This window comes from Hordeum vulgare, chromosome 4H, assembly GCF_904849725.1.
Source record: "Hordeum vulgare subsp. vulgare chromosome 4H, MorexV3_pseudomolecules_assembly, whole genome shotgun sequence".
In the NCBI taxonomy this organism is placed as follows: Eukaryota; Viridiplantae; Streptophyta; class Magnoliopsida; order Poales; family Poaceae; genus Hordeum; species Hordeum vulgare.
The window spans coordinates 3,977,626-4,001,602 of record NC_058521.1 but is presented as its reverse complement, the minus strand read 5'-3'; the positions used below and the strand labels follow the sequence as shown (position 1 = coordinate 4,001,602).

At 41.6% G+C, this 23,977-nt stretch overlaps 1 pseudogene; it reads left to right on the top strand.

Moving 5' to 3' along the window:
- The first annotated feature begins 1,833 nt into the window (after nt 1–1,833).
- Nucleotides 1,834–23,977, top strand: part of LOC123448347 — a 52,256-nt pseudogene continuing 30,112 nt past the window's right edge.

Sequence of the window (23,977 nt, the reverse complement as noted above, 5' to 3'; positions counted from 1 at the left end):
GCCATGCCGCATGAAGTGCCTCCGCAACTGTTGGGCTTGTCACGGGCTCACCGTGCCCTACCGCCGCGTCCGCCATGGCAGCGGCAACGCCGCGCACTTCCATTGACTGACACACGGTCTGGAGCTTCGCCCAACCATCGATGAACGTCGCCATCGCCGGTACGCCTCCGTCACAGCAAACCAGGCCCAATACAACTAAGCTCATGATACCAAATGATGGGACAAACCCACCGGCGACCTAAACGCCGGACGAAGGTAGACGAAGGAGATACCACGATCTTTCCGGCGAAGTACGCCGCGGCGCACCAACGCATGTATCTTGGCTTTATTTCTCTCTACGACTCAAACACATACATGAGGTACACACGCACGCACGCGGCATAATCCGGAAGAAGTCTCACGTCGACCGGGCACACACCACGGTCCCGACAGACTACATCTTCTAGGCCCCTCACAGTTGGCTCAGCACACCACGTCGCTCGGCAACATACCGGAGCACGGCTACAGATACCGGCGCCACACCCACATAAGAGACTACAGAAGACTACATCTCTCCTAGCTGCTACTGTTCCCTGCGCTACACAACACCACATCCTCTTAAGTAGTACCCTCACGGACTCAGCCTTAGCAACAAACTACCTAGATTTTATGCCACTCACGACTTAACCACCAGGACACCTTACGGGCCACTAACCCACAGCCTGGCTAAAAAACTACCCATGCACACGCGCATGCACTAACAAACTTCCTAGCTGCATGCATCACGTCCATTGATGGTGCTGGATCTTCACAACGGCACACGACCTGGACAACACATACTAAATCAAGATTATGGCTAACAACATTTTCTCGTCGTGTGATACAGTCAGAAACAATAAAGTAAGCAATTCTTCAACTACGTACTAAATTTGTTAACTCTTACTCCCTCCGTAAAGAAATATAAGTGTGTTTAGATCACTACTTTAGTGATGTATAAACACTCTTATATTTCTTTAATAACTTGTCATTAGTTTGATTGATCTGCCCCGCCAAAAAACCCGTGATAAACTGGAATCTAGGCTATAAATGCATCAAAAATGCTACTACTAGTATTGGTAACTAATAAGAAATCCCAACAAACGAACCCTCCAAATCAAACCACATAAAGCAGCGCTTCTCACAGAAGAGGAACAAGTGCAAATAATACGGCGGGACCGTCGCGTGCGCAGTTCGCTCATTCATTCGACGATACTATGTGCACAAACGAAAATTCGTGGTGTGCCTGCGTGCGTGCGCCCGTCGTGCGAACCTAAGAGGAAACGCACGCGGTTTGCCCTGGCGGGTGGCAGCAGAGAAGACCTCCTGAGCGGCTGAGCCCTGACCACAACCGAAACCCTCAAAGAACCCTAGCCCGGAATGGGGACAGAGCCGAACCGAACCGAATCCGGATCAGGCAGGGATGCAAACATCAGGCAGGCAATGCGACCGCGGCAACCCAGCGTCGGGCGTCATCTATGTACGAGCGACCGAATCGCGAGTAGGACCGTCGGTGTCTCTTCCGGTCGCATTGGGGATATACGGGAAGGGGAGGATGAGGAACTCACCATGGCTAGGGATGGTCGCCGCCCGCGTAGATCTGGCGAGGCCTGAGAGGAAGAGCGGGGGAGGGTGGGCGTGGCCGCGCGGATCTGGCGGCGAGGGACGATAGGGTGGCAGCAAGTCGTCGGAGAAGGGAGGATCGCCGAGAGAGAGAGAGAGAGAGAGAGACGCGGGCGCGAGCGGCGTCGGTCGGCGTGTGGGCTGGGCGGGCGCACCGCGCCCCTGCGCCGCGAGAAGCCCCAGGGCTGTACCGGCATGCAGGAAGGTCCGCCCCGCGTCGGAGGGGGCCCTCGCCCCGCCCCGTCAGGCGGCGAGCCTCCCCCGCGTCAGGCGGTGGGCTCCCTGTCGCGCGCCGGATCGGGGGAAACCTCCTCTTCCCATGCGTGGCACTGTGCGTGTGCTCAACCGCTCCACATCTCGCAGATCGGGGCGGCCGTGGGATCGCACGCGCTTGTAGGGTTTGGCTCGGGCACGCGGGTGGGAAGAAGCACGGGATAGGGGAGGAGCGGAACAAGCGGATCCATGTCCTGTGCTTGGCACCGTCTATCCCCACCAGAGGTCGCCTGGATCAGGGAGCCGTTGGTGATGGCGGCGGCTAGAGGGGTTCGTGCGGGAGAGAGATGGGGACGAGGGAGAACTGTGTGGCTGTGTGTGAGGGGTGGGGATCGGATAGTTAGGGATTGGTTTTTCGGGAGATGCTCCACCGTTGGATGGACGCGTGATGGATGGCTCAGATCCACGTGGGGTGATCCACGTGGAGGAGGTTCCTCGCGTTTCATTGGTTCGCTGGCTCTTCTTATCCTCCGTGAGGTCGTCATGTATCTAAAAATTAGACCTATTCTTTGAAAATTTTCAAACAAATTTGTAAATATGCATACAATTTTTTCACTAGAGTTAGACCATATTTTATGGATGAGATCCAATTTGTATGCATTTCCGATCTTTCTAGCTATTTTTAACCATTTTCCGAGTGGCAAAAATGGATTGTTAGATGGGGTTAAAAATTTGTGGAGAGCTATGTTTTGGGCACATAGAAGATGTGAAAAAAATTCAACTCATGAGGATATTCCTATCTAGTACTTCCTTCACAAAGCTATTAGATGAACCTAAACTTTGGAAATTTGCTGAGAAAGATTTACTAGGCAAATCGTTACGAAAGTTTTCATGAGGCGGCAATGATTTGGATAGGAAAGAGTGCACAAAAAATATGAGGGTAATAAAAAAAATAGAACTAACACTTCCTTCACAAAGTGTTGTTCTAAACAGAATAGGAAATGAATATTACAGAATTATTTTTGAACTATGGAATAAAGGGTTTTCACATATTTGAGGAATGTATGATCCAAAGTATTTATGAGAATTTTTGGAATGATAGAATAGTAGGTTTCTTCACAAACTAGGATGAGGTGGGATAGAATGGACCCACGAGTGACATGTCAACATAGTTAGAACATGTTACGATATTTTTATAATCATCGCAAAAGTTATGACGATGTCATCTTATGCGGTTACGACGTTTTTGACTCATGTCGTCGTAATTTATATGTAGATTTGATCCCCTCGAATGGTTTACGACGATCTCGGATGAAATCGTCATAGATTTATGACGAATTCATCAACGACATCTTAAAAAACGTCATGTATGAGCATATTTCTTGTAGTGGTGGCTCCCCCTTATGTTGGAACTATACATCATTAACATCATTTTCACATCATCTTAATCTGTCACTTTAGATTTCCTTTCGTCTAAAACTGGAAATTAATATATATGGCATCGTCGATAAATAACAGTAGCCTTTCGACCATTTGATTATTACGGGATAGTATTTGTTGCCTAATGTACCTCAAGCAACAACTTACATGTGGAAATCGGTCAATTTCTAATATGCTTTGTGCCATTTCGATCCATCATGGTATTTTTTCTCTTCTGTGAAACTGAAAAGCTGTTTAAATCGTAAAATAGACATATGCTATCAGTCCTGCTTCATTTGTTGTTGTCAAAGTTATCTTAGCAGCAGTATGTAGCTCCTCCAAAAACTTATTTCTATAAATGATACAATTTTAACACATTTTCATAACCTTTTCATACATTACTGTAAATTTCCCTACCCTATAAACGGAAACATTTTTCATACAGGATAGAAGTCGTATTACAACAATGTTTCCTTCATTTCATGCTTCAGGATTAGTCTCTGCAGCAGTATGTGGCTCCTCTTATATAGGAATCATACATCTTTAGCACCATTTTCGTACCCTCTTGATTCATCACTCTAGATTTTAACTTCATGTGAAAATTAAAACTTATTTATATAGCATCTCGACATATTCCACTCGCCTTTTCATCATTTCAATTTTCAAGAGTAGTTATCATTGCATTATATGCCTCACACAATGACTTACATGTGGAAATCGGACAATTTTTGTATTATTCTTATTTTTCGGTCCATCATGTTATATTTTATTTTATGTGAAAATAAAAAGTTGTTTAAATAGACAAATCGACATAAGCTAGTAGTCCCGCTTCATTTCTTTCTTCCGAAGTTATCTCTACAGCAATATGTAGCTCCTCCAACAACTTATATGTGGAGATGATATAATTTCAGCACTTTTCTTATAACCTTTTTATTCATAACTATAGATTTTCTCTTCCCGGGGAAGTGGAATATTTTTCAAATAGGGTAGTCGCCATATTACGACATCATTTTCTTCATTTCATAGTTTGCTACTACTTTGTGCAGTAGTATGTGGCTCCCCCTCATGTAGCAACTATACATCATTAACATCATTTTCACATCATCTTAATCTGTCACTTTAGATTTCCGTTCGTTTAAAACTAAAAATTAATATATATGGCATCGGCGACAGATAATAGTAGCCTTTCGACCATTTCATTATTACGGGGTAGTATTTGTTGCCTAATGTACCTCAAAAAACAACTTACATGTGGAAATCGGTCAATTTCTAATATGTTTTGTGCCATTTCGATCCATCATGGTATATTTTCTCTTCTGTGAAACAGAAAAGCTGTTTAAGTAGCGAAATCGACATATGCTATCAGTCATGCTTCATTTGTTAGCGTCAAAGTTGTCTTTGCAGCAGTATGTAGCTCCTCCAAAAACTTATTTCAACAAATGATATAATTTTAGCATATTTTCATAACCTTTTAATTCATTACTGTAAATTAACCTATCATGTAAACTGAAACATTTTTCAAACAGGATAGAAGTCATATTACGACAATGTTTCCTTCATTTCATGCTTCGGGATTAGTCTCTGCAGCACTATGTGGCTCCTCTTATATAGGAATCATACATCTTTAGCACCATTTTCGTACCCTCTTGATTCATCACTCCAGATTTTAACTTCATGTGAAAATTAAAACTTATTTATATAGCATCTTGACATATTCCACTTGGCTATTCATCATTTCAATTTTCAAGAGTAGTTACCATTGCATTATATACCTCACACAACGACTTACATGTGGAAATCGGAAATTTTTTAATATTATTCATACTTTTCGGTCCATCATGGTATATTTTCTCATATGTGAAAATAAAAAGTTGTTTAAATAGACAAATCGTCATATGCTAGTAGTCCCGCTTCATTTCTTGCTTCCGAAGTTATCTCTATAGCAATATGTAGCTCCTCCAACAACTTATATGTGGAGATGATATAATTTCAGCACTTTTCTTATAACCTTTTTATTCATTACTATAGATTTTCTCTTCCCGGGGAAGTGGAATATTTTTCAAATAGGGTAGTCGCCATATTACGACATCATTTTCTTCATTTCATAGTTTGCCACTACTCTGTGCAGCAGTATGTAGCTCCCCCTTATGTTGGAACTATACATCATTAACATCATTTTCACATCATCTTAATCTGTCACTTTTGATTTCCGTTCGTCTAAAACTTAAAATTAATATATATGGCATCGTCGACAAATAACAGTAGCCTTTCGACCATTTCAATATTACAGGGTAGTTTTTGTTGCCTAATGTACCTCAAACAAGAACTTACATGTGGAAATAGATCAATTTGTAATATGTTTTGTGCCATTTCGATCCATCATGTTATTTTTTCTCTTCTGTGAGACTGAAAAGTTGTTTAAATAGCGAAATCGACATATGCTACCAATCCTGCTTCATTTGTTGCTGTCAAAGTTGTCTTTGCAGCAGTATGTAGCTCCTCCACAAACTTATTTCTACAAATTATACAATTTTAGCACCTTTTCATAACCTTTTCAATCCTTACTGTAAATTTCCCTACCCTGTAAACTGAAACATTTCTCAAACAGGACAGAAGTCATATTACAAGAATCTTTCCTTCATTTCATGCTTCGGGATTAGTCTCTGCAGAAGTATGTGGCTCCTCTTATATAGGAATCATACATCTTTAGCACCATTTTCGTACCCACTTGATTCATCACTCTAGATTTTAACCTCATGTGAAAATTAAAACTTATTTATATACCATCTCGACATATTCCACTCGTCTTTTCACCATTTCAATTTTCAAGAGTAGTTACCATTGCATTATATACCTCGCACAACGACTTACATGTAGAATTCGGACAATTTTTTATATTATTCGTATTTTTTCGGTCCATCATGGTATATTTTCTCTTATGTGAAAATAAAAAGTTGTTTAAAAAGACAAATCGACATATGCTAGTAGTCCTGCTTCATTTCTTGCTTCGGAAGTTATCTCTACAACAATATGTAGGTCCTCCAAGAACTTATATGTGGAGATGATATAATTTAAGCACTTTTCTGATAACCTTTTTATTCATTACTATAGATTTTTCTCTTCCCGGGGAAGTAGAATATTTTTCAAATAGGGTAGTCGCCATATTACGACATCATTTTCTTCATTTCATAGTTTGACACTACTCTGTGCAGCAGTAGATGGCTCCCCCTTATGTTGGAACAATACATCGTTAACATCATTTTCACACCATCTTGATTTGTCACTTTAGATTTCTGTTCGTCTAAAACTGAAAAAATTAATATATATGGCATCGTCGACAGATAACAGTAGCCTTTCGACCATTTCATTATTACATGGTAGTATTTGTTGCCTCATATACCTCAAACAACAACTTACATGTGGAAATCGGTCAACTTCGAAAATGTTTTGTGCCATTTCGATCCATCATGGTATATTTTCGCTTCTGTGAAACTGAAAAGTTGTTTAAATACCGAAATCGACATACGCTATCAGTCCTGCTTCATTTGTTGCTGTCAAAGTTGTCTTTGCAGCAGTATGTAGCTCCTCAAAAAACTTATTTCTACAAATTATACAATTTTAGCACATTTTCTTAACCTTTTCATTCATTACTGTAAATTTCCCTACCTTGTAAACTGAAACATTTTTCAAACAGGACCGGGTCTCATATTACAACAATCTTTCCTTCATTTCATGCTTCGGGATTAGTCTCTGCAATAGTATGTGGCTACTCTTATATAGGAATCATACATCTTTAGCACCATTTTCGTACCCTCGTGATTCATCACTCTAGATTTTAACTTCATGTGAAAATTAGAACTTATTTGTATAGCATCTCGACATATTCCACTCGCCTTTTAATCATTTCAATTTTCAAGAATAGTTACCGTTGCATTATATACCTCACATAACGACTTACATGTGGAAATCGGACAATTTTTAATATTATTCGTATTTTTCGGTTCATCATGGTATATTTTCTCTTATGTGAAAATAAAAAAGTTTTTTAAATAGACAAATCGACATATGCTAGTAGCCCCGCTTCATTTCTTTCTTCCGAAGTTATCTCTACAGCAATATGTAGCTCCTCCAACAACTTATATGTGGAGATGATATAATTACATCAGTTTTCTTATAAACTTTTTATTCATTACTATATATTTTCTCTTCCCGGGGAAGTGGAATATTTTTCAAATAGGGTAGTCGCTATATTACGACATCATTTTCTTCATTTCATAGTTTGCCACTACTCTGTGCAGCAGTATGTGGCTCCCCCTCATGTAGGAACTATACATCATTAACATCATTTTCACATCATCTTAATTTGTCACTTTAGATTTCCGTTCGTCTAAAACTGAAAATAAATATATATGGCATCGTCGAGAGATAATAGTAGCCTTTCTACCATTTCATTATTATGGGGTAGTATTTTGTGACATCCTCGACTTTTGCTACAGTAATGATTGTGATTAAGCGACACTGATCCCGCGCTAATGATGCCACGTCATCGCAAGTGATATCAATGATCTCGGGTTGTTTGAGACCGAATCAAATTCGAAGCTTTAAAATAAAGTCAGGCGAGAAAAGATTTTTTTGTTGTTGAAATAAAAACGTCGCGGAGTTATCAAAAATTTTCTAACGGATTATAATATCGAATCGGGCACATTTAGAATTATTGATAATCCCAATATATTTGAAAGTGGAGCTTTAAATCAAATAAATAAAAGAAAGATAGTAAATGAAAATAAATATATAAAAGAAAGAATTAAAAGTATATATGGTAAATTATAAAATAAAGTAATAGAATTGAATAACAAAAGGAATTAGATTTAATAATAAAAAGAATGTAATTTTTTTTAAAGGAAAGAGAACCCCCTGGCCCAACTGGGCCTAGTGGCCCAACCGGCCAGGCCACCAACCGGCCCGCAGGGGCCAAACCCTAGCTAGCGAGGCCCCTCCCCTCGCTCCCCCGTGGCAGCCGCCGCCACCCCACCCAGCGCACCCCCTCGAACCCTCCTCTCTCCCTCTTGATACACCTCCCTAGGGGAGCCGAGCCCCACCAAGCCCCCGTGCACGCCGAAGCCCCCACCCCACCGACACCTCCCGCTCGCCTCACCCCCACCCACCGTCGAGGCCCCCCCACGTCCCACGAGCTCCCTCGATCCCCCATACCCCCGTCGGCCCCAGATCCCTCCTCCCCTCGTCTCCTCCCTCCTCTCAGGCTCCCAGATCGAGCCCCCCACCCTCCAGGAGCCCTGCCGACCAACCTTTCCCTGCATCCCATCGGGCCCTCGTCTCCACCTCGCCCCCACCCCCCACCGGTGAGCCACCTCTCCCTCCCGGCCTCCTCCCGCCGGCGAGCCCCCTCCCATCCCCACCGACCTCGCCCCCCCCCCCCCCCCCCCCCGCAGCCTCCCACCCGCCGGTTCCCTGCTACCCAACCGGCCGGAGCACACCGCCCCTTCCTCGCCGGCCGAAGCCCCCACCCCGAGACCGTCTCCCGTCGGCCCCCCGTGCCGGCCGGAGCTCCCCGTCGGTGGCTCCATCCCGGGGGCCCTCCTCACCGGGGCCCCTCTTGGCACGATCTCGCCGTCACGTTCTCACCGGCATCATCACCACCGTGCCACCATCGTCACCGCATCGTCTTCGTCCTCTCCGTCACCTCCGCCTTCCCGCGAACTCCGGCTTCACCGGGCCGTCTCATCAACGTTGGTGAGCCCTCCTTGGGCTCCTCCCACCATCGCGTTCCCCTCACCGTCCCGGTTCCATTCCGGCAAGAGGGACTCCGATCCGTCGACGGTAGTGACCGGTAGGAGGATTTGGAGGATGTGTTCTTCTATGTTTAGTTAGAGCAGAGAGTTCTATGTCTCTCTGTTAACAGAGAGAGAGATGGGAGTGTTGAGAGTTAAAAGAAATAAAATAAATGATGTATTAGATGCGTATGTATGTATGTATGTATGAGATGCGATGTATGTATTTGCGTATATAGATATTTGAGGAATACGATATTTGCATGATTATGTATCTGTGAATAAAATCGAGTATTTGGCCTAAGGTCACTTACCGGTGGGGCCAACGCACCCGCTGTATATGACACGGAGGCCCCACGCGATAGTTAAAAAAATAAAGATCATGTTAATGTTTTTATTAAATAAATAAATATATATATTAGTTAAATTAATTAATTGGATAATTCGAATTATTAGAGTATGACACGTGGGTCCCCCACTAAATTAATCTGATTAATTAATATTTAATCTTAATTAAAACTTGTGCCCATGACGTTCGGACCCGCTGGTCACTTGACCAGTCTACTATTGATGTCAGCACGACATCATGCTGATGCCATAATAGATTTTTATTAAATTATTTAAATCTGTTTTTAATTCCTAATTATTGAATAAAACTTTAAAAATTAATATTAAATAATCCGTAAGTCAGATCAAAATATTTCCAACATGAAAGTTGATCAGCAGAACGAGACGAACCCGGATGCACGGTCCATTCGTCTGTCACGCGTTCCTAGCATAGCAAACATGGAACATTTCCATCGTTTCCAGTATGACCGGTAGTAGCCCGAGACCCGGAAAATATCGTCAGATATTCTTCCGACCCGTCTATGACGGATGTTGCTGTGTTAGCTCATGTCTAGCCTGCATCTTGCCATGTCATGTCTTGTGTTGCACCGTTGCTATTATTTATTGTTTCTTCCACCTTTTCTTACCGGTAGACCCCGAGACTGACGCTGCTGCCGGGTACATCTACGACCCTGTCGATCAGTCCTTTGCCGCAGAGCAGCAAGGCAAGCAAACTCCCCTTGATCATTCCTATATCGCCTATGTCTTTCTTCCTACTGCTTGCATTAGTATTTTGCTACTGTTGTAGTTAGCTCCTATATCTGATGCATAGCCTGTTTTTGATGAACTGCTACTTTCAGTCCTGTACTTTTAATATGCTTAGTATAGGTGGAGCAGTCATCCCCTCTGACCCCGTAGCTCAGTTGCTCCTCTTGTTTTCAAATCTCGATCTCTGATCGACGAGCTAGACCCGACACAGCACATTCACCCCCCCTTGTTGTACGACGCTACAGAGATACTATCGGGTACCGAGGGTGACACCTCGCTAAGTACTCCTGATGATATCTCTGTAGTATAGCTAGTCGGTCGTGGTTATTGAGGGTGATTCCTCTTTCACCATTCCCGATGACGTCTCTGTCGTGCCACCCCGCGATTGTGGGACCCCCGAGGGTGATTCCTCTAAGCCCACCTTGACGGGTACATCGTTCGGAATCCAACGAGGGTGATACCTCGGATTCCCCTGATGTTACAACCACACAGTTACTCGACCATGTTACTGGGATCTTCGGTGATTAGTTGTAAGACGGGTGGATTCCCGCGAGACTGTGTTGCTGACCTATTTAAAATGCTAATGGATTTGGGTATTTGATCTGGGTTGGTCGGAGACCTTTTCGCACTAACCGGCTACGCGGGAAGAATTATGGGTACTCGGCGTCGCGGTATCAGCCGAAGCTTTTCAGATGCCAGAAGTGTAGCGGCGCGCGCCCGAGTGGTCCCGAGATGCATCGGCTTGTGATTAAGGGATGCTAGGACTGACGTGGGCCGCCCACGCCACGTGCAGGAGCGTGAAGGGGAACTGGGCCCATGAACCCTTTGTGCTTAGGATTTAGACCGGCGGGCTGGCCTCTCTGATTAGTCTTAGGTGGGGCTGCGACGTGTCGTTATTCCGAGGCCGGGCAGGACCCAGAAAAGTATGTCCGGCCAGAGTGTTATCGAGCGTGACGGGACATGTGGTGCACCCCTGCAGGGATGAAAATTAACTATTCGGATAGCCGTGTCCACGGTTACAGTACGACTTGGAGTTGTGCCCCAATCTCTTACAACTACAATTGTTACTTAACTGGAATTAGTTTGCCTCGGGATTGCTTCCTCGCAGGGAGTCGAGGGAGGATCTCTAGGCGTGACCTCACTTTAATTTTGCTGCAACAATATGACTATTAATGTTTTACCCCTGTTCTACTCTCATCTATTGCTGCAAGACCCTGAAGATGCTAGTCTTTGATGGGACTAGGCCTTCTCTCTCTATTGTCGCACTGCTGCAGTCAGTCCACATATAACCCCCTTCTTTGATACTGGTGCATAATTAGAATAGTTCTGATGTAAGACTTGCGAGTACTTTGGATGAGTACTCACCGCTGATTTGCTCCTCCTTTGCCCCTTGATCCGTTGCTGCGACCAGATGATGGAGCCCGGGAGTGGAGTTTCCTGCCGACGCCTACCGTCCCGATAGTGTCTTCTTCGTGGAGGCCGCTGAAGCCCAGGAGTAGTTTAGGAGGTTCCCAGGCAGGAGGCCTCGCCTCGTTCGATCATGTTTCTTTTGTGCTAGCCTTCTCTAAGGCACCCCATGTTTTATGCCTGTACTCAGATATTTGTTGCTTCCGCTGACTCGTGTGTTTATCGAGCTTCTGTATTCTAGCCCTCGAGGCCCATGGCTTGTAATATGAAGCTGATATTGTTTTATTTGCGTCTAGTGTTGTGTTGTGATATCTTCCCGTGAGTCCTTGGGTTTAATCGTACGCATTTGCGTGTATGTTTAACGTACGATTAAACCGAGGGCGTCACATATTTGTTGCCTAATGTACCTCAAACAACAACTTACATGTGGAAATCGGTCAATTTCTAATATGTTTTGTACCATTTCGATACATCATGGTATATTTTCTCTTGTGTGAAACTGAAAAGTTGTTTAAATAGCGAAATCGACATATGCTATGAGTCCTCCTTCATTTGTTGCTGTCAACGATATCTTTGCAGCAGTATGTAGCTCCTCCAAAAACTTATTTCTACAAATGATACAATTTTAGTACATTTTCATAACATTTCCATTCATTACTGTAAATTTCCCTACCGTGTAAACTGGAAAAAATTTCAAACAGGATAGAAGTCATAATACAACAGTCTTTCCTTCATTTCATGCTTCGGGATTAGTCTCTGCAGCAGTATGTGGCTCCTCCTTTATAGGAATCACACATCTTTAGCACCATTTTTGACCCCCTTGATTCATCACTCTAGATTTTAACTTCATGTGAAAGTTAAAACTTATTTATATAGCATCTCGACATATTCCACTTGCCTTTTCATCATTTCAATTTTCAAGAGTAGTTACCGTTGCATTATATACCTCACACAACGACTTACATGTGGAAATCGGACAATTTTTTATATTATTCGTATTTTTCGGTCCATCATGGTATATTTTCTCTTACGTGAAAATAAAAAGTTGTTTAAATACACAGATCGACATATGCTAGTAGTCCCGCTTCATTTCTCTGACATCCTCGACTTTTGCTACAGTGATTATTGTAATTAAGATACACTGATCAACCGCTAATGATGCCACGTCATCGGATTCCCATCTCAGACCTGCGTTGATTCGAGTTTTGTCCGGATTCAAAATTTGAAGACAAACGAAGAGTACTTTATAAGTTCATTACAAATATTAAAAGGATATGTATACGAAAGAAAGAATTAAAAGTATGTATAATAAATTGTAAAAGAAAGTGTAATAAAAGAAAGTATTTAAAAAGAAAAATAAAATAATAAAATAAATAGGAAAGTATTAAAGAAATAATAATGATAAAAGAAAGAAAAGAAAACTGAAAGAAAGAAATAATAAAAAAGGAAAAAGAGAAAACAAACTAAGACAAAACAAAACAAAACAAAAAAAGAAAGAAAGAAAGCCCCCCCCTGGCCTGGCTGGGCCAAGAGGCCCAACCGGCCAGGCCCCCCCGCGCCCCCTGCACCCAAACCCTAGCCCCTGGCGAGGGAGCTGCCTACCCCCCTCGCTACTCCCTCCTCCCACGGCGCCGCCAGCGCCCCCCCACTCCCTCGTCACGACCCCCCCTCCCCTGCCGAGCCACCCCCCCACCAACCGGGCCCCACCCTCCCACCGACAACCCCCCACGAGAGGACCTCCCTCTCGGTCCCCCCCACCTCCCGTGACTTCCTCTCCCCCCCACACCAGATCCACCCCATCTCGCCCCCTCCCCATCCCCACGACACCTCTCCACCTCGCCCCCTCCCTGGCCGGCGGCCTCCCCTGCCTCCCGCTGGCGAGCTCCCCCGCCGGCCTCCTCCCTCCCAGATCCCTCCTCCTCCTCCCTCACGTCGGCCCTCCCGCCGGCGAGCCGCCCCCACCTCGGCCCTCCATCCCGCCGGCCGTCCCCGGGAGCCTCGTCGGCCTGCCCTGCACCGTCCTCCCCGCCGGTTCCTTCCCCGCCGGCTGGAGCTCACCGCCCCTCCAGATCCGGCGACCGAGCCCCTCCCCGTCGGCGCTTCGGCCGGGGTCCTCACCGGCCACGGCGACCCCGTCACCGGGCCCCTCCCCGTCGGTCCTTCTCCGGTCCACCGTGACCTCCGCGCCACCGACGTTAACCGCCACCTCGGGCTCCTCCTCGCCGGCACTGCACCATCGGCCTCCTCGTCATCCTCCACAACGGCCACCCCGAGCCTCGCCGCCCCGTTCCCCGGCAACGCCGGTGAGCCCTTTTACGGGCTCCTCCCACCCTCTCCTTCAGTTTTCCGCCCCGGTTCCGTTCCGGAGATTAGTTCCCTTTTCCGACGCCGTTGAGGTCTCGTAGGGTGGTGGAGTTTTGCCCCATTCCTCTCTGTTGAGAGATGAACAGATGAACAGAGAGGGCAGAGATGAGAGTTAAATGAAAAAAAAAGAGATGTATTAGATGCCGTATGTATGTATGTATGTATGTATGTATGTATGTATGTATGTATGTATGCATGTAAGTATGATATGCGATGTATGTATTTGCGTATATAGATACTGGAGGAATACGGTATTTGCACGGTTAGGTATCTAATAAATAAAAGATGAGAAAATAGCCTTAGGTCACTTACCGGTGGGGCCAATGCACCCGCTGTCTATGACAGGGAGGCCCCATGCGGTAGTTAATATAAATAATAATAAAAAAATAATGTTTTATTAAATAAATAAATAGATATATTAGTTAAATTAATTAATTAGAATAATGAGAGAATGCCACGTGGGTCCATCAGTAAATTAATCTGATTAATTAATATTTAATCTTAATAAAAACTTGTGCCTATGACGTTCGGGACCCGCTGGTCAGTTGACCGGTCAAATGTTGATGTCAGCATGACATCGCGATGATGTCATAATAGGATTTTACTAAATCTTTTAAATCTGTCTTTAATTCTTAAATAATTAATAAAACTTTGAAAATTAATATTAAATAATCCGTAAGTCAGATCAAAATATTTTCAACATGAAAGTTGATCAGCAAAGCGAGACGAACCCGGATACACGGTCCATTCGTCTGTCACGCGTCCCTAGCATAGCAAACTTGGAACTTTTCCTCCGTTTCCAGTATAACCGGTAGTAGCCCGAGACCCGGAAAATATCGTCAAGTATTCTTCCGACCCGTCTATGACGGATGTTGCTGCGTTAGCTCATGTCTAGCCTGCATCTTTCCATGTCATGCTTTGTGTTGCATCGGTGCTATTATTTATTGTTTCTTCCCCCTCTTCTTACCGGTAGACCCCGAGACTGACGCTGCTGCCGGGTACATCTACGACCCTGCCGATCAGTCCTTTGCCGCAGAGCAGCAAGGCAAGCAAACTCCCCTTGATCATTCCTATATCGCCTATGTCTTTCTTCCTACTGCTTGCATTAGTATTTTGCTACTGTTGTAGTTAGCTCCTATATCTGATGCATAGCCTGTTTTTGATGAACTGCTACTTTCAGTCCTGTACTTTTAATATGCTTAGTATAGGTGGAGCAGTCATCCCCTCTGACCCCGTAGCTCAGTTGCTCCTCTTGTTTTCAAATCTCGATCTCTGATCGACGAGCCAGACCCGACACAGCACATTCACCCCCCCCCCTTGTTGTACGACGCTACAGAGATACTATCGGGTACCGAGGGTGACACCTCGCTAAGTACTCCTGATGATATCTCTGTAGTATAGCTAGTCGGTCGTGGTTATCGAGGGTGATTCCTCTTTCACCATTCCCGATGACGTCTCTGTCGTGCCACCCCGCGAGTGTGGGACCCCCGAGGGTGATTCCTCTAAGCCCACCTTGACGGGTACATCGTTCGGAATCCAACGAGGGTGATACCTCGGATTCCCCCGATGTTACAACCACACAGTTACTCGACCATGTTACTGGGATCTTCGGTGATTAGTTGTAAAACGGATGGATTCCCGCGAGACTGTGTTGCTGGCCTATTTAAAATGCTAATGGATTTGGGTATTTGATCTGGGTTGGTCGGAGACCTTTTCGCACTAACCGGCTACACGGGAAGAATTATGGGTACTCGGCGTCGCGGTATCAGCCGAAGCTTTTCAGATGCCAGCAGTGTAGCGGCGCGCGCCCGAGTGGTCCCGAGATGCATCGCGCTTGTGATTAAGGGATGCTAGGACTGACGTGGGCCGCCCACGCCACGTGCAGGAGCGTGAAGGGGAACTGGGCCCATGAACCCTTTGTGCTTAGGATTTAGACCGGCGGGCTGGCCTCTCTGATTAGTCTTAGGTGGGGCTGCGACGTGTCGATATTCCGAGGCCGGGCAGGACCCAGAAAAGTATGTCCGGCCAGAGTGTTATCGAGCGTGACGGGACATGTGGTGCACCCCTGCAGGGATGAAAATTAACTATTCGGATAGCCGTGTCCACGGTTACAGGACGACTTGGAGTTGTGTCCCGATCTTATACAACTACAATTGTTACTTAACTGGAATTAGTTTGCCTCGGGATTGCTTCCTCGCAGGGAGTCGAGGGAGGATCTTTAGGCGTGACCTCACTTTAATATTGCTGCAACAATATGACTATTAATGTGTTACCCCTGTTCTACTCTCGTCTATTGCTGCAAGACCCTGAAGAGGCTAGTCTTCGATAGGACTAGGCCTTCTCTCTCTATTCTCGCATTGCTGCAGTCAGTCCACATATAACCCCCTTCTTTGATACTGGTGCATAATTAGAATAGTTCTGATGTAAGACTTGCGAGTACTTTGGATGAGTACTCACCGCTGCTTTGCTCCCCCCTTGTCCCCTTGATCCGTTTGCTGCGACCAGATGATGAAGCCCACGAGATGGAGGTCCCCGCCGCCGACGACTGCTACCCCGACGGTGCCTACTACTACGTGGAGGCCGCTGATGATCAGGAGTAGTTAGGAGGTTCCCAGGCAGGAGGCCTCGCCTCGTTCGGTCGTTGTATCTTTTGTGCTAGCCTTCTCTCACGCACCCCATGTTGTTTTATGTCTGTACTCAGATATTTGTTGCTTCCGCTGACTCGTGTGTTTATCGAGCTTTCGTATTCTAGCCCTCGAGGCCCCTGGCTTGTAATATGAAGCTGATGTTATTTTATTTGTGTCTAGAGTTGTGTTGTAATATCTTCCCGTGAGTCCTTCGGTTTGATCGTACGCACTTGCGTGTATGGTTAGCGTATGATTAAGCCGAGGGCGTCACAATTTCTTGCTTCCGAAGTTATCTCTACAACAATATGTAGGTCCTCCAAGAACTTAAATGTGGAGATGACATAATTTCAGCACTTTTCTTATAACCTTTTTATTCATTACTATAGATTTTCTCTTCCCGGGGAAGTGGAATATTTTACAAATAGGGTAGTCGCCGTATTACGACATCATTTTCTTCATTTCATAGTTTACCACTACTCTGTGCAGCAGTATGTGGCTCCCCCTCATGTAGGATTTATACATCATTAACATCATTTTCATATCATCTTAATCTGTCACTTTAGATTTCCGTTCGTCTAAAACTGAAAATTAATATATACGGCATCGTCGACAAATAACAGTAGCCTTTCGACCATTTCATTATTACATGATAGTATTTGTTGCCTAATGTACCACAAACAACAACATACATGTGGAAATTGGTCAATTTGTAATATGTTTTGTACCATTTCCATCCATCGTGGTATATTTTATCTTCTGTGAAACTGAGAAGGCTACTTAAATAGCGAAATCGACATATGCTATCAGTCCTGCTTCATTTGTTGCTGTCAAAGTTGTCTTTGCAGCAGTATGTAGCTCCTCCAAAAACTTATTTCTACAAATGATACAATTTTAGCACATTTTCATTACCTTTTCATTCATTACTGTAAATTTCCCTACCCTGTAAACTGAAACATTTTTCAAACAGGATAGAAACCATATTACAACAATCTTTCCTTCATTTGATGCTTCGGGATTAGTCTCTCTAGCATTACGTGGTTCCTCTTATATAGGAATCATACATCTTTAGCATCATTTTCATACCCTCTTCATTCATCACTCTAGAATTTAACTTCATGTGAAAATTAAAACTTATTTATATAGCATCTCGACATATTCCACTCGTCTTTTCATCATTGCAATTTTCAAGAGTAGTTACCGTTGCATTATATACCTCACACAACGACTTACATGTGGAAATCGGACAATTTTTAATATTATTCGTATTTTTCGGTCCATCTTGCTATATTTTCTCTTATGTGAAAATAAAAAGTTGTTTAAATAGACAGATCGACATATGCTAGTAGTCCCGCTTCATTTCTTGCTTCTGAAGTTATCTCTACAGCAATATGTAGGTCCTCCAAGAACTTAAATGTGGAGATGATATAATTTCAGCACTTCTCTTAAAACCTTTTTATTCATTACTATAGATTTTCTCTTCCCAGGGATGTGGAATATTTTTTAAATAGGGTAGTCGCCATATTACGACATCATTTTATTCATTTCATAGTTTACCACTACTCTGTGTAGCAGTATGTGGCTCGCCCTCATGTAGGATTTATACATCATTAACATAATTTTCACATCATCTTAATATGTCACTTTAGATTTCCGTTCGTCTAAAACTGAAAATTAATATATACGGCATTGTCGACAAATAACAGTAGCCTTTCGACCATTTCATTATTACATGGTAGTATTTGTTGCCTAATGTACCTCAAACAACAACTTACATGTGGAAATCGGTCAATTTGTAATATGTTTTGTACCATTTCCATCCATCGTGGTATATTTTATCTTCTGTGAAACTAAAAAGCTATTTAATTAGCGAAATCGACATATCCTATCAGTCCTGCTTCATTTGTTGCTGTCAAAGTTGTCTTTGCAGCAGTATGTAGCTCCTCGAAAAACTTATTTCTACAAATGATACAATTTTACCACATTTTCATTACCTTTTCATTCATTACTGTAAATTTTCCTACCGTGTAAACTAAAACATTTTTCAAACAGGATAGAAGCCATATTACAACAATATTTCCTTCATTTCATGCTTCGGGATTAGTCTCTCTAGCAGTATGTGGCTCCTCTTATATAGGAATCATACATGTTTAGCACCATTTTCGTACCCTCTTCATTCATCACTCTAGATTTAACTTCATGTGAAAATTAAAACTTATTTATATAGCATCTGAACATATTCCACTCGTCTTTTCATCAATTCAATTTTCAAGAGTAGTTACCGTTGCATTATATACCTCGCACAACGACTTACATGTGGAAATCGGACAATTTTTCATATTATTCGTATTTTTTCGTTCCATCATGGTATATTTTCTCTTATGTGAAAATAAAAAGTTGTTTAAATAGACAAATCGACATATGCTAGTAGTCCCACTTCATTTCTTGCTTCCGAAGTTATCTCTACAGCAATATGTAGGTCCTGCAAGAACTTATATGTGGAGATGATATAATTTCAGCACTTTTCTGATAACCTTTTTATTCATTACTATAGATTTTCTCTTCCCGGGGAAGTGGAATATTTTTCAAATAGGGTAGTCGTCATATTACGACATCATTTTCTTCATTTCATAGTTTGCCACTACTCTGTGCAGCAATATGTGGCTCCCCCTTATGTTGGAACTATACATCATTAACATCATTTTCACATCATCTTAATCTGTCACTTTAGATTTCCGTTCGTCTAAAACTGAAAATTAATATATATGGCATCATCAAGAGATAACAGTAGCCTTTCGACCATTTCATTATTGGGTAGTATTTGTTACCTAATGTACCTCAAACAACAACTTACATGTGTAAATCGGTCAATTTCTAATATGTTTTGTGCCATTTCGATCCATCATGTTATTTTTTCTCTTCTGTGAAACTGAAAAGTTGTTTAAATAGCGAAATCGACATATGCTATCAGTCCTGCTTCATTTGTTGTTGTCAAAGTTATCTTTGCAGCAGTATGTAGCTCCTCCAAAAACTTATTTCTACAAATGATACAAATTTAGCACATTTTCATAACCTTTTCATTCATTACTGTAAATTTACCGACCGTGTAAACTGAAACATTTTTCAAATAGGATAGAAGTCATATTACAACAATGTTTCGTTCATTTCATGCTTTGGGATTAGTCTCTGCAGCAGTATGTGGCTCCTCTTGTATAGGAATCATACATCTTTAGCAGCATTTTCGTACCCTCTTGATTCATCACTCTAGATTTTAACTTCATGTGCAAACTAAAACTTATTTATATAGCATCTCGACATATTCCACTCGCCTTTTAATCATTTCAATTTTCAAGAATAGTTACCATTGCATTATATACCTCACACAACAACTTACAGGTGGAAATCGGAAATTTTTTAATATTATTTGTATTTTTCGGTTCATCATGGTATATTTTTTCTTATGTAAAAATAAAAGGTTTTTTAAATAGACAAATCAACATATGCTAGTAGTCCCGCTTCATTTCTTTCTTCGGAAGTTATCGCTAGAGCAATATGTAGCTCCTCCAACAACTTATATGTGGAGATGATATAATTATAGCACTTTTCTTATAACTTTTTTATTCATTACTATAGATTTTCTCTTCCCGGGGAAGTGGAATATTTTTCAAATAGAGTAGTCGCCATATTACGACATCATCTTCATTTCATAGTTTCACTACTCTGTGCAGCAGTACGTGGCTCCCCCTCATGTAGGAACTATACATCATTGACATAATTTTCACATCATCTTAATGTGTCACTTTAGAGTTCCGTTCATCTAAAACTGAAATTAATATATACGGCATCGTCGACAAATAACTGTAGTGTTTCGACAATTTCATTATTACACGGTAGTATTTGTTGCCTAATGTACCTCAAACAACAACTTACATGTGGAAATCGGTCAATTTCTAATATGTTTTGTGCCATCTCGATCCATCATGATATATTTTCTCTTATGTGAAACTGAAAAGCTATTTAAATAGCGAAATTGACATATGCTATCAGTCCTGCTTCATTTGTTGCTGTCAAAGTTATCTTTCCAGCAGTACGTAGCTCCTCCAAAAACTTATTTCTACAAATGATACAATTTTAGCACATTTTCATTACCTTTTCATTCATTACTGTAAATTTACCTACTCTGTAAACTGAAACATTTTTCAAACATGATAGAAGTCATATTACAACAATCTTTCCTTCATTTCATGTTTCGGGATTAGTCTCTGCAGCAGTATGTGGTGGCTCCTCTTATATATGCGTCATACACCTTTAACACCATTTTCGTACCCTCTTGATTCATCACTCTAGATTTTAACTTCATGTGAAAATTAAAACTTCTTTATATAGCATCTCAACATATTCCACTCGCCTTTTCATCATTTCAATTTTCAAGAGTAGTTACCATTGCATTATATACCTCACACAACGACTTACGTGTGGAAATCGGACAATTTCAAATATTATTCGTATTTTTCGGTACATTATTGTATATTTTCTCTTATGTGAAAATAAAAAGTTTTTTAAATAGACAAATCGACATATGCTAGTAGTCCCGCTTCATTTCTTTCTTCCGAAGTTATCTCTATAGCAATATGTAGGTCCTCCAAGAACTTAAATGTGGAGATGATATGATTTCAGCACTTTTCTTATAACCCTTTTATTCATTACTATAGATTTTCTCTTCTCGGGGAAGTCGAACATTTTTCAAATAGGGTAGTCGCCATATTAGGACATCATTTTCTTCATTTTATAGTTTGCCACTACTCTCTGCAGCAGTATGTGGCTCCCCCTTATGTTGGAACTATACATCATTAACATCATTTTCACATCATCTTAATCTTTCACTTTAGATTTCCGTTCGTCTAAAACTGAAAATTAATACATACGGCATCGTCGACAAATAACAGTACCCTTTCGAACATTTCATTATTACAGGGTAGTTTTTGTTGCCTAATGTACCTCAAACAACAACTTACATGTGGAAATAGGTCAATTTGTAATATGTTTTGTGCCATTTCGATCCATCATGGTATATTTTCTCTTCTGTGAAACTGAAAAGCTGTTTAAATAGCGAAATCGACATATGCTATCAGTCCTACTTCATTTGTTGCTGTCAAAGTTGTCTTTGCAGCAGTATGTAGCTCCTCGAAAAACTTATTGCTACAAATCATACAATTTTAGCACATTTTCATAACCTTTTCATTCATTACTGTAAATTTCCCTACACTGTAAACTGAAACATTTTTCAAACATGATAGAAGTCATATTACAAAAACTTTCCCTTCATTTCATGCTTGGGGATTAGTCTTTGTAGCAGTATGTGGCTCCTCTTATATAGGAATCATACATCTTTAGCACCATTTTCGTACCCTCTTGTTTCATCACTCTAGATTTTAACTTCATGTGAAAATTAAAACTTATTTATATAGCATCTGGACATATTCCACTCGTCTTTTCATCATTTCAATTTTCAAGAGTAGTTATCGTTGCATTATATACCTCAGACAACGACTTACATGTGGAAATCAGACAATTTTTAATATTATTCGTATTTTTCGGTCCATCATGGTATATTTTCTCTTATGTGAAAATAAAAAGTTTTTTAAATAGACAAATCGACATATGCTAGTAGTCCCGCTTCATTTCTTTCTTCCGAAGTTATCTCTACAGCAATATGTAGGTCCTCCAAGAACTTAAATGTGGAGATGATATAATTTCAGCACTTTTCTTAAAACCTTTTCATTCATTACTATAGATTTTCTCTTACCGGGGAAGTAGAATATTTTTCAAATAGGGTAGTCGCCATATTACGACATCATTTTCTTCATTTCATAGTTTACCACTACTCTGTGCAGCAGTATGTGGCTCCCCCTCATGTAGGATTTATACATTATTAACATCATTTTCACATCATCTTAATATGTCACTTTAGATTTCCGTTCGTCTAAAACTGAAAATTAATATATACGGCATTGTCGACAAATAACAGTAGCTTTTCGACCATTTCATTATTACATGGTAGTATTTGTTGCCTAATGTATCTCAAACAACAACTTACATGTGGAAATCAGTCAATTTGTAATATGTTTTGTACCATTTCCATCCATCATGGTATATTTGATCTTCTGTGAAACTGAAAAGCTGTATAAATAGCGAAGTCGACATATGCTATCAGTCCTGCTTCATTTGTTGCTGTCAAAGTTGTCTTTGCAGCAGTATGTAGCTCCTCCAAAAACTTATTTCTACAAATGATACAATTTTAGCACATTTTCATTACCTTTTCATTCATTACTGTAAATTTCCCTACCCTGTAAATTGAAACATTTTTCAAACAGAATAGAAGCCATATAACAACAATCTTTCCTTCATTTCATGCTTCAGGATTAGTCTCTCTAGCAGTATCTGGTTCCTCTTATATAGGAATCATACATCTTTAGCACCATTTTCGTACCCTCTTCATTCATCACTCTAGATTTTAACTTCATGTGAAAATTAAAACTTATTTATATAGCCTCTCGATATATCCACTCGTCTTTTCATCATTTCAATTTTCAAGAGTAGTTACCGTTGCATTATATACCTCGCGCAACGACTTACATGTGGAAATCAGACAATTTTTCGTATTATTCGTATTTTTTGGGACCATCATGGTATATTTTCCCTTATGTGAAAATAAAAAGTTGTTTAACTAGACAAATCGACATATGCTAGTAGGCCCGCTTCATTTCTTGCTTCCGAAGTTATCTCTACAGCAATATGTAGGTCCTCCAAGAACTTATAGGTGGACATGATATAATTTCAGCACTTTTCTGATAACCTTTTTATTCATTACTATAGATTTTCCTCTTCCCGGGGAAGTAGAATATTTTTCAAATAGGGTAGTCGCCATATTACGACATCATTTTCTTCATTTCATAGTTTGCCACTACTCTGTGCAGCAGTATGTGGCTCCCCCGTATGTTGCAACTATACATCACTAACATCATTTTCACATCATCTTAATCTATCACTTTAGATTTTCGTTCGTCTAAAACTGAAAATTAATATATATGGCATCATCGACAGATAACAGTAGCCTTTCGACCATTTCATTATTACGGGGTAGTATTTGTTACCTAATGTACCTCAAACAACAACTTACATGTGGAAATCGGCCAATTTCTAATATGTTTTGTGCCATTTCGATCCATCATGTTATTTTTTCTCTTGTGTGAGACTGAAAAAGCTGTTTAAATAGCGAAATCGACATATGCTATCAGTCCTGCTTCATTTGTTGTTGTCAAAGTTATCTTTGCAGCAGTATGTAGCTCCACCAAAAACTTATTTCTACAAATGATACAATTTTAGCACATTTTCATAACCTTTTCATTCATTACTGTAAATTTCCCG